The sequence below is a fragment of the Hemicordylus capensis genome, chromosome 5, assembly GCF_027244095.1.
Source record: "Hemicordylus capensis ecotype Gifberg chromosome 5, rHemCap1.1.pri, whole genome shotgun sequence".
NCBI classification, from domain to species: Eukaryota; Metazoa; Chordata; class Lepidosauria; order Squamata; family Cordylidae; genus Hemicordylus; species Hemicordylus capensis.
Window position 1 is genome coordinate 204,519,657 of NC_069661.1, and position 10,616 is coordinate 204,530,272.

Sequence of the window (10,616 nt, forward strand, 5' to 3'; positions counted from 1 at the left end):
TTTCTTTGAAGTCTGAGGGGGAAAGGCCTCAGCAAGGTAAAGGGCTGAAGCAAAAGAATGGAACTTACCCAGTTGTTGAAACATTCTAGCACTGTTCGAATAATCTGTCACCATGGACGGTGTATACAGTTACAATACCCACTTCAAACCCCATCTCTTGCACCAATATGCTCCACAGCCCCTTCCCTGTTCACCATGATTATACCATTTGCCTGCAGAGACAACTGCTGTGTCCGGGGAGAGATCCTTCCCATGATCAGGAACAGTAGGCCACTGTCTGGACATGTGACAAAGAGAATTCTCATTGTTTACAAAAGCATGCTATTGATATGGGAGGAGAGCTGGTCTTGTACTAGCAAGCATGGATTATTGTCCCCTTTGCTAAGCAGGGCCCCTCTGGCTTGCATTTGAATGGGAGACATGTGAGCACTTCCCCACAGGGGATGGGGCCACTCTGGGAAGAGCACCTGCCTGCTTGCACGCAGAAGGTTCCAAGTCCCATCCCTGGCAGCATCTCCAAAATAAAGCTGAGAGAGACTCCTGCCTGCAGACTTGGAGAAGCCACTGCCAGTCTGTGTTGACAATACTGAGCTAGATAGACCAATGGTCTGACTTGGTATAAGGCAGCTTCCTATGTTCCTATAACGTTATAATGGACACTGTAACCTGCCTTCTATCTGTTAGGAGAGAGGCAGAGTTAAAATGAAATTTTAATTAAATAGTTTGTTCTTAGCTCCTCGCCTTACACTGGCTCCCTGAAGGGTTCTTGCTTTTTTTGAGCTGGAGGTATAGTGACAGCCCGAGGTGTTTTGCTGCCTGATGCAAAGGACAATAGGAAAGCCCCTCCCCAGATGCAGAGGTGTTCAGCATTCTCAGGCCATGCTGCCAAGGCAGTGGCATGCAAGCATTTTCATACTAGGCCCCCAAGCCAGGCAGCAGGGCATTCCTAGCTTGTGTAAGGGAGGGAGGAAGAAGCATCTCCTGAGGACCAAGGATGGGGAAATGAGCAGCCTGCCCTGATGGGGTGAGGAAAGGTACTTCCAGGGAAGCCTTTGGGGGTGGCACCCATGATTTTGGGCGGCTAGCACTTGCCACCTCTAGCACCCCTCCTCATGCCCATGCCTGAGGCAACTGCCTCACCCTGCCTCATGGAAGGGCTACATGCCCTGGCTGGAGGAGCCAAGATACAGATATGTAGATGACAAATGCAGTAATGTGGGCGGGGAGAATGAATGTCTAATCCTGTTTAAGCTAGAAGGCAGAGATAGCACAGCTGGGATAAGCCAAATAGGAAATGCTATCAGGGAGAACAAATGAGAAGGCAGCCAGTGTCAAAAACTAGCCATACATCCTAGGCAACAAAGCATAGCAGGAACCAGAGCATGGCTAGTGAATAGTCAGAAACTGGTAGCAAAGTCCAAGGATGTGGGATGAGTCAGATAGGTACGGGAAGGCCGAGAAGCAAAATGCAAGGACAACCCCAGAGCAAGCCAAATAGACAGTTGATCAGCAAAGCTGAGGACTAGCTAGGAAGCATTTTAGCCTGAACTTATACATGTTTACTCCAAATTAAGTCACAGTGAGTTTAAAGGGCAGTACCCTTAACTAAATGTTATAAATCCCATGCACATTTATCCCAAATGAATCATGGTCATTAGAATATATATTATCATCATCAAATAATAAAAAGTACAAACATGGAAAATGAGGTGCAGATCACACTAAATGCACCAAGATCAATCAGAAATAAAGAATTAAAAATAAGCCAGCTCCAACCAAGCTAGTATAGAAAACGTTAGGGATGATATACCTCTGCAATCACCAATAAACAGCACCCTTCCAAAATGATTTGTGACTAAAAGGAAAATGGGCCAGATACCAACTGACCTCTGCTGGTATAGTCTAGAAAACATCAGACCATGTAAAAAGAATATGGTTCCACCTCCTCTCTAGAAAGCTGGATTGCATGTGCCCATTTTTTCAGAAGGGCCATAGGAACATAGGAAACTGCCATATACTGAGTCAGACCATTGGTCTATCTAGCTCAGTATTGTCTTCACAGACTGGCAGTGGCTTCTCCAAGGTTGCAGACAGGAATCTCTCTCAGCCCTATCTTGGAGAAGCCAGGGAAGGAACTTGAAACCTTCTGCTCTTCCCAGAGCGGCTTCATCCCCTGAGGGGAATATCTTGCAGTGCTGCTCACACATCAAGTCTTCCATTCATATGCGACCAGGGCAGACCCTGCTTAGCTATGGGGACAAGTCATGCTTGCTACCACAAGACCAGCTCTGCTCTCCATCAGCCAGATGGCAAGAGTAGCAGTTTTATATCAAGAATCTGTCTGAAGACCTCTAGTGATGTAAGTGTCCATATTATGTACCTCCACTAACAAAAAGTTGATAAGATCTTTTCTTTTTTACTCACTACTTTTAAACTGACTAGCAATAAGCCTTATGAAAAGTGAACAAATCCAGTTAAATTGACCTGAGGAGGAAGGAAAGAGAGACCTTGGCTAGTGTCACCTGTGAGTCAGACTGGAAGGTTAGCCATTTACAAAGGCCAAGGTTGTTATCTCAAGCACTTTTCAGGTCTGATAGACAGTGGAAAGTCCAGATTTGGAGGTCACTTCTTCTCCTTGCTATGTTGCTGTCAACATGGGCTACATTCCTCCAAAATCCATTTTTCCATGAAACCTTTTGACTTAACCACTTAATTACCATTCTGGTCTGAAATGAAGCCCAAGTACATTTAACTGCATGGTCTCCTATTAATTCCTTATTACCCTTGTCTGCCATCTTCTCTGCCTTCTGTTCCCTCAGTGTGGAAATTACTTAAACTTCTTGACCAGAGGAGAACAGAGGAAGCTGCCATATACTGAGTCAGACCATTGGTCTATCTAGCTCAGTATTGTCTTCACAGACTGGCAGTGGCTTCTCCAATGTTGCAGGCAGGAATCTGTCTCAGCCCTTCTTGGAGAAGCCAGGGAAGGAACTTGGAACCTTCTGCTCTTCCCAGAATGGCTCCATCCCCTGAGGGCGATATCTCATAGTGCTCACACTTCTAGTCTCCCTTTCATATGCAACCAGGGCAAACCCTGCTTAGCTAAGGGGAAAAGTCATTCTTGCTACCACAAGATAGCACAGCAGGGACCTGGTTTTTCTGCCTGTGTTACTTCCTAAATTTCCATGTAGAGGATGATGCTATAAAAAATATTTTTTTAATCTATTCAGCCTCACTTTCATAATCAAATCTGAAAAGAAGTTGAACCAATTCAAATGTATAAGAAATGACATCATGAAATCTAGCTATATATGAAGCCTATTCTTTTTTCTGTGTGAACTACTTTGGGAAGTTTTTAGTTGAAAAACAAAACAAAACAAAGTTAAAACACTGTTGTTTCTTCCCAAAGCTAGGAAACAAATATTTCTGACAGGTTAAAAATGCTAATAAATGCAGGACCTTAATATTTTAAATGTTCTCTCCCCCCGCCCCCAGATACACGTTTGGCTAACAGCCAAAAGAAGCAGTTTGTTCTTGTTCTGAATTCAGAGCAAAATTAGATTAGGAGGGTAAGTCTTGGCTCCAGTACAAATATGCCTAGGAGAACAACCCATGTTAAATAAAATTCAAGCAGATGCTAACATCCATCATGGAGGTTTGATAGCAAAACCTTGACTAAGGAGTTTGTAAAAGTTAAGTATTGTAATTGAATGCATCTGAAGTTTGTCCAAACAGATTTCCCACACTCCTAGTTGAGGGTAGGAAGTAATATCAAGGAGAAATGGAATTTCTCCTAACCAATATCAAACTTTGGTATTTGGGTCAGGATGCAAGATAAATAGTAATCAAACAAAAAGAACACCTAACATAAATATTGTGTTTTTATTAATAGTATGAAAGATGTGATTGAAATATATTTTCCAGTACAAATCATTTATCAGCTAGTGAGCAGTGAATGAACTATTCTTTCCCCATCTATTATGCAGCAATAAAATAAAATAAAAATTAGAATTTGAATACATACTTAATATGTCTTCAATGATCCACTAAAAGTGAGTCAATAATTTTTTATAAAGTCTGTAAATGTTTAAACTTTGTACCTTCAGACTCTAGCAGCAGTGGGGAGCTTGATAATAGTGACACTGAGGTAAATGTTGCATCACTCACAGTCTTAGCTAAAACTTTAGGGTTTGTAGATTTGTTTGACTACAGTGGCTTTTGAACCTTTGTTACATCATTGTTGCATGAATCTGTGAACTTTTTCTAAATATACTGGGGCCTTTTCTGTCAATTTATTGAAAGTCATTATTTGGGGAAATGCAACACAATGCAACAGTTCAATGGGCTTGCATCCCATTGCTGCTGTCTTCCATATGAGCTTGAGGATTGTGTTTTGGAGCATTTTAAGGTGAGCCCTTTGAAGAAAAGGAAGTCCCCATAATTGTAGAGGATTTCGCCTGATTTTATTCCACTGTAGTTTTCCAAAATATCACATTACATTTCAACCATGCCTTTTTAACCACTTCACACTGCAAACTCAGAGCTCAATCCAGTGAAATGTTAGCACCATATTTGCATGCAGAAAGAAGATATCCACAGAGCAGAATACAGGCTAGTTTTCAGGCATGCACATACAAGCACTTGGAACACCAGGCTTTACAAAGAATGGGGAACCCCATGTCCACCTCCTATATCCCACTGGTGGGCTGAAAGAAAATACAGGAGGTGTGCATAGGCCTTCCATTCCCTGTAACAATCTGTTGCAGTCTCCTCCTGCACACAGTATACACACACCTCAGTGGGAGGAAAACATACCGTAGGCTCTGTTATGTCTTGTAGGGATTCCTCTAACCATGGACACTGGGCCTACAGGGGACTAGATCAAGCCTTACATTGTCCATGTGAGCATTACTGGCATCTTGATAAAGAACAGAATTGATTCTTAAACCTTATTTGTATGTAGCTCGTTTTAACACTATAGAAATGAAATAAACCTTACAAGGTCTGTAACCTATCTACAAGCCCTGAGTTTCTAGACAGATTACAGGGAATGGAAGAATTGTGCACACACCCCACATTTCCATTCAGCCCACCATAGAGGTATAGGAGGTGGACATAGGGCTCCTATTCCTTGTAAAGCTATTGTTTCTACATGTTTTGATCAAAGAGAAGCATTTAATGAAAATGCCATACATATATTTCTATGCAGACAAGTACACTGTCTGTGACTAAATGCACTGAGATTAAGGGAGTATTTCCCTCACAAGGATACCTAAAACTCAGGGCTTTCCCTAGGGTTGTTTTTGAAGATCAAGTGGGACCTTTCCATAAACAGGGCTAGGATCCAAAGAGCTGCAATAAGCATACCCAAGAGTTTGCACCTGACCCCCACCCCCTTTTAACAGTAGATCACCATGTTGTGTCACAAACTGATAACACATAAACCAGTTCTGTAAATCTTACCAATCCTGTTTTCTTTCAATGAAGTTCAACCCATAAGGGAACATTTCAAGGGTAGAGTGGATCCAGCAGTTAAGTTTTTATTAGACAGATAAAATATAAATCTATGGTAGAAATGAGTTTAGCCCCATAATAACATACTGCAAATTATTCTGTATTAGTGACGGAGCATAATGGAAGAGACCAACTCTTGTGTCACAGATTGCTCCATCTACTGCCCAGTGACCCCTCAAATCTTTCTTCTGATGCTCATACTCAGCAAATCTGACCCTCTCAACCTTTCCTTGGTCATGAATGAATAGGAACAACATCAAGCAGTTTCTTCATTTTGAAAGTATGAGCACATGTAATTACTAGGGTAGCTGTGGTTATTCCTCACTCCTTGTAGGTCAATTGTGTGTGCGCATTGATTAAAACAGGAGTGCTAAGCTACCATGGGTAGCAGTAAGCATTTTGCACCTGAAAACTCAAGGTTGGAAGCAGGACACCACCACCCTCTTTGGAATCTAATGCCTAAAACAACTGTTGTTTTGTAACACTGTTGGCTCTGTAACCTACAGCTCATCCTCCTTCCGCTCCACATGAGTGGCTGTGTATGTCCTCCACTACCAAGATTCAAAGGGGAAAATTACTCTTGAAGAAACTACCTTGACATATAACTTGATGCAGTGGCACCATGGAAACAATAAACAAATAAAATTGCTCAATACAGACAAAACAATTGGCCAATATAGTCCGGTCTACTGCAGTTGTTGGTGGCTCTGTCCAGTCTTGAGCAGAGATCTTTCTCACAGACCTGCTACAGAAGATCCTTCATGGCTAATTAACACAACATAAATGCGTCAGTGATAATTGTGCTTTTCTGTAAACAGACATTGATCAGAGGGCATGTTCTCAAAAGATAGTACTTCAGTGCACTTTTTACCACTGGCAAGCTCCTCATAGCAACACAGTCTTTTGGCTCCCAGCATGATTAGCGGGTTGCTTGGGTTTTTGTTTGTTTTTTCCTCTCATGAGGAAATATTTATATTCCATACTTTGATAAATTTAAACACAGTGTGGAGCCAGGTTGGTATACGATAGCACACACCTAGGAGTTCCTCCCTCGCTAATGAAAATAACTCTGATCTGACCTTGCACCTTAGTTTGTGCTGAAGCACAGCTGGTGTCACTCCTCCCTCCTTCCCCAAAGCATGTACTGAAGTCCTAAAGCATGTACTGAAGTTGTGGGAATGTCAATTAGATGACAGGAGGTCTTAAAAAAAAAAAAAAAAGACAAATTCCTCCTGCCTAAATTTTGAAAGCTGAGATTTGCTTCCACAGATTAAATCAAGTTGTTCTAGTAAGAACTAATCTGCCTACTTTCCTTTCACTAAATTTGGTTGAAATTGAGGTCCACAAGTTAGATCTCTTGCACCTCAAATGTTCACACATTCGCCATATTGGATCAGGGTGGATGGCATAATCATAAACTGCACTACTGGAGCATCCCTATGACTCCCTACAACTGTAGGAAATTTGGTTCAGATCAGTCAGGCAGTTCACAAATTAGCCGAGTTGTGTCTCAAAAGTTTACATATCCACCATCTTGAATTGGGGTAAATGACATAATCACAGACTATGCCTTAGGGGCATCCCCATGTGTCCCTACAGCTGTATCAAATTTGGTTCAGATCAGTTAGGCAGATCACATGTTAGCTTACTTGTGCCTAAAAAGTTTACATGTCTGCCATCTTGAATTGGGGTGGATGAAATCATCACAAACTACACCACTGAGGTGTTCCTGCATGCCACTCACTACAACTGTACCTAATTTGGTTCAAATCAGTAAGTCCACAAGTTAGCCCACTTGCATCTCAAACATTCCCGCCTCCACCATCTTGAACTGGGGTACATGACATCATCACAGACTATGCCTTTGGGGCACCCCCATGTGTCCCTACAGCTGTAGCAAATGTCATTCAAATCGGTTAGGCAGTTCACATGTTAGCCCACTTGCCCCTCAAAAGTTTACATGTCCACCATCTTGAATCAGGGTGGATGACATCATCAGAAACTATGCCGTTGAGGTGTCCTTAAGTGTCCCTACAATAGTATCCGATTTGGTTCACATTGGTCCAGGCGTTGTGAAGTTGATATGGAGGAACACACACACGGAATGCCGGGTAATCTCATAAGCCTACTGGAAAGTAGGAGAAAAATCACATCGAATCATATTCCAAAGGGCTGTGTTAGTTGGTTAGAGCAAGAGAAGCAAGTAAACACAAACACACAGTGACTTGTAACAAGCAGCTCCAGTGCCACTGAGCAAGAGTGCAATTGCACAGCTACTTAAAACAGTGCACCCACAGTTGCACAGCATTACTTACATTGTCCCCACTGGATAGGCCCCCTCCCCTGTGCCATTGTTTGTATTGGTGGCAGCTGAAACACTTCCTGCTCCTCTTCCCTCACTCAAACTCAGAGAGTAGGCAGGGCAGCTAAGCAGGCAGGCAAATGGTGGCTGCAAGGAACACCCCTCTCCTTCTGGCAAGGTCACCAGTGGCAACTGGGCCCACCACACTGCCCAAAGGGAGATCACATCTACAAGAGCAAGCAAGAGGCAGCTGTTCCTGCCTTTGTCCATTCAATCACTCGCTTTCTCTGGACTATGCAGCAAGGAAGACTGGGTGCAGCCAAATTGGGGAGAGAGAGAGGAGAGGGGAAGCTGGTCTTGTGGTAGCAAGCATGACTTGTCCCCATAGCTAAGCAGGGTCTGCCCTCAGGGGCGTATCTAGGGCAGGGCAGGCAGGGCACGTGCCCCGGGCGCCGCTTGAAGGGGGCGCCATTTTTTAAAATGAAAAAAAGTTCAAAATGGCCACCAAAAACAAAATGGCTACCACGCATGCTCAAATGGCCTCTGAAAGGCCTGAGTATCTGGGGAAAGTCAAATTCTCAATTTATTTTTAAAACTTATCTAATAGGGATGCTACAGTGCATAGTAGAGAATTAGACAGGCACTTCTGTTTAGTTTTCCAAGTACACTTCCACATAGTATTTGGGTATTTCATGAGCCCCAGCATACTGAAATTTGTAGTTTTCAAGCATTTTTTGGTCTGGCTACATCCACTGCTAAATAATTTTTGGAAATATTAAAAGATTAATGAGCTTGACTAGTATTTTTCAGCTGATATGATGGCAAAGTTATCTGAAAGATGGGTGTCAGATGTTTGGACGGGGGCACAATTTCAGTGCTTGCCCTAGGCGCTATTTTCCCTAGATACGCCTCTGTCTGCCCTGGTTGCATATGAATGGGAGACCTTATGTGTGAGCACTGCAAGATATTCCCCTCAGGGGATGAAGCCGCTCTGGGAAGAGCAGAAGGTTTCAAGTTCCCTTCCTGGCTTCTCCAAGATAGGGCTGAGAGAGATTCCTGCCTGCAGCCTTGGAGAAGCCACTGCCAGTCTGTGAAGACAATACTGAGCTAGATAGACCAATGGTCTGACTCAGTATATAGCAGTTTCCTTCCTATGTTCCTAAGAGGGAGGAGGAGAGCGAGAGGATCTCATGTGCAGCAATCTTTCAGTCATTTAAAGGAGATCTGATGCCTCTTATTCCATTGTCTTTGTTCTGGATAGTGTGAGAAGAACTGGACTCACTGGTACCACGCAGAGTGTGTGTGCTGTAATTTTAATTTCACCATGTTGCCTCTGCCCTGACACAGAGTTGCTCCAGGAAGACTGTGAAATCTCCATTCAGCCATGAAACTCACTGGGTGACTCTGGGCCAGTCAAGTATCTCTCAGCCTAACCTACCTCACAGGGCTGTTGCGAGAATAAATTAACCATGTAGACACTCTGGGCTCTTTGGAGGTAAAGGTAAAGTGTGCCATCGAGTTGGTATCAACTCTTGGCAGCCACAGATCCCCGTGGTTGTCTTTTGGTAGAATACAGGAGGGGTTTACCATTCCTCCCCCCTCGCAGTATGAGATGATGCCTTTCAGCATCCAGAAGCATAGGGAGGTTGGCGGAAGCCTGGGTGTGGCAGCTGCCACAGCTCCTTGACCCCTAACATCAGATGCAGGGGGCCGGCTAGCCATGCCCCACACATCTGTCAGACATGCGGGGCGTGATGTCCCTTCCAAACGGGGCCACACAGCCCCGCTTGGCAGATCAACTCATGCTGCGCTGGGCAGCGCGGGCCAGAGCAACTCTCCCTGCCTCAAAGGTTGCGCGGCCCCATTTAGGAGGGAGATTGATCGGCCCCGCTGTGTTGGCAGCGAGACCAGGAGTGGCTCTCCCTGCCTTTAAGGCAATTTTGGTTCCAAATGGGGCCACACAACCCTGTTTGGGACCGAAACAAAGTGCCCCCATGTCTGATGTCAGATGCAGGGGGCGTGTCTGGGGACACACTCATGGCCCGATTGGTGGCAGTCCGGGTTCTTTGAACCCATTCGCCCAGAGGTGGCTCCGCCCCTCCTATATCGCTGCTGCCCTATATAGGTAGGAGTGGAGATTCAAACCCGCAACCCTCATGCTTGCTAAGCAAGTCATTTCCCACTGCACCATTAGGAGGCACCTCCTTGAAGGAGGTGGAGGAGCATATAAATGTAAAAATAAGTAAAACTGTAGTATGCCAGCACGGCTGCTACCCACCCACGAAGATTATGATGACAATGGCAGTGACAAGAGGATGCCACCCACTTCACCTCCTAAGCAAAAAGTGACCGAGCGAAAAGGACGGTGGAGGAGAAGGCCCCCGGCTCCCTTCTTCTTTCCCCAGGCAGTGTGGAGAGGATTCGGCTCAGGGGCGGGGCCGTTGTTCGCTCATCTTCTCCCTCTCTCTCTAGGCTGTGCGGATTGGGCCCAGTAAGGCAGCCGGCAGAAGCCCCGCAGGAGAGCCAGCTTCTGCCTCCCACATGCCTTTTCTTCCAGTTTGAGCAACACTGTGTGCGGAAGGAGGAGGGACCCGCCGTCGCCTGGCCAGCAGAGCACAGCGAACAAGCCAGACGCGGCCTTTGCCGGCTTGCTCGCCAACCCTCTTTTATGCACATGCGCACTCGCTTATGCTCTTTGGGGACGTCGCTGCTGCAGAGAGGATCGGGCGCCCGCGACAGAGAAGCGCGGAGCCAACAACCCAGGAGGCAGCCGCGACTGCTTTCAGAGTTGGTCGCCTCC